Source organism: Ornithorhynchus anatinus, chromosome 13 (genome assembly GCF_004115215.2).
Source record: "Ornithorhynchus anatinus isolate Pmale09 chromosome 13, mOrnAna1.pri.v4, whole genome shotgun sequence".
Classification (NCBI taxonomy): Eukaryota; Metazoa; Chordata; class Mammalia; order Monotremata; family Ornithorhynchidae; genus Ornithorhynchus; species Ornithorhynchus anatinus.
In genome coordinates this window covers 35,148,113-35,149,852 of record NC_041740.1, presented here as the reverse complement: position 1 = coordinate 35,149,852, position 1,740 = coordinate 35,148,113, and the positions used below count along the sequence as shown (strand labels likewise).

The 1,740-nt window shown below is 43.1% G+C and overlaps 1 non-coding gene across 1 annotated transcript; it reads left to right on the top strand.

Moving 5' to 3' along the window:
* Window positions 1-693: 693 nt before the first annotated feature.
* On the top strand, window positions 694-831 carry LOC114816286. The gene has a single exon (XR_003764052.1). It is a non-coding gene; the product is annotated as a small nucleolar RNA SNORA7 (small nucleolar RNA).
* Window positions 832-1,740: the final 909 nt, after the last annotated feature.

The following is a 1,740-nucleotide window of genomic DNA, read 5'->3' as shown; positions in this document are numbered from 1 at the left end:
TTTTTCATTCCCTCATTGCAATTTAAGACCAACATTTTCTCATCTCATTTGCAACTGTGGCTGCTCCATCTAAATTCCTTGACATGATGAAAATGACCATCACATCAAACAAAGTCTTCCACCTCATGCTGCCAAGTTAGTGGCTGCTCTTTTCAATTTGAGCCAGATGCTACTATTTTTCGGGTTCCCTCAGAAATTTTAGAGGTTAATGTCTAATCTATTAATTCCCACAGCACGGCAGTGGCAAGCACATTTTTAAGGGTTTCCTGAGTATAAAATCTGGACCCAAATCTCTAGCTATATAATTTCATCAGCAGGAAGTGCCTTTTGCAGACCTTACTGTGAGTCAGATAAAACCACTGATTCTGCTGCTGTTGATAAACTCCCTACATTAAAGTCTTCAACCTTCAACAATTTTCAATTCCAAGCAAAACCTACAATTTTATTTCCTGTCTACTTCTCATTTACCCAGAGTAATATGCTGCCCTCTCCCACTGCATATCAGGTGGGCTGAGGTCACAGCGGTAAACAGAGTGTCCTGGGTTTATTTTCCACAACACTGGCTGCTCAACATTGGCTGGAGACAAACTCTTCTTCCTCTCAGTTGTGAGTGAGGAAACTTAAGATTTGACCATTGGTTGGAGGGGGGGAGTCTCAGTCTGAAAGCTAATAAATACCAAGTAATTGCTTATTCACCTCTCAGGGGCAAACCTGGAGAGTTTCCAGTACTCTATCAGTCTCGACTATGGGAGGGAGAGTCAAGCAGAGGCATATCCATTCCATTCCTAGCTTGGGCACCGGCCAGCGAGTGGAAGGCAATCTGTCACAAGTCGAAACTCACCTGTGCTGGGCAGCAGCAGCGTGCCAGAGAGGCGAGGGTGGAGACTCAGATTTACTGCATGGAAGGAGGCAATGGAAACCCCTTCTGTATTTTTACCAAGAAAACTCTATGGATACACTACCAGAATGACTGCAGATGGAGGTGGGGCATGCTGGGAGAGATGTGTCCATGGCGTTGCTATGGGTCAGACATGATTCAGCTCCAAAAGACAACAACAACAATGTCTTATAGGACTATCCTTCCTCCCAGACCACTCAATCATATTTGAGTGCTTACTGTGAGCCATGTACTAAGCACTTAGGAGAGCACATTACAACAGAATTGGTAGATACGTTCCCTGTCCACAACAAGCCCAAGTTAATGACACTCAAGGACATCCAAGAAGAAGAAGAAGAAAAGGCAGAAGGTAGAATTCTGACACACAGATTCCTGTAATTATCTTGGAAAGTTGGTGGAGACTCTAATTTGAAGTGGTGACTTGGGCAAACTCTAGTTCTCATGAGAGCATTCCTCTTTTCAAGGAGGAAGCTGGGCCCAAAATATCCTTTCAAAGGCACTCCATCAATGGGGAGATCTTTGCAGATGTATCTCTAAGATAAAGTGGGCAGATGGTGTTTGAGATTACTTTACAGTAGCCAAAGCAAACAGTATGTTATAGTAGGTAGATCAGAAGCAATCATTTCAGCGAGGTCATTCTAGAAAAACTGGACTTTATCTCTAGTGGAGGACTGTGGGTGTTTTGGGAAACTTTAAGCAGGAAAAAATGTGTTTTTTCTTTTTTTAAGAGGAGAAAGGTTGTTGCTGACATCCCTTCCTCCAGTCTCTCTCTGGCATCCAGTCCATACTTACACTCTGCTGCTTGGATCATTTTTCTAAAAAATAATTCTGTGCACATCTCC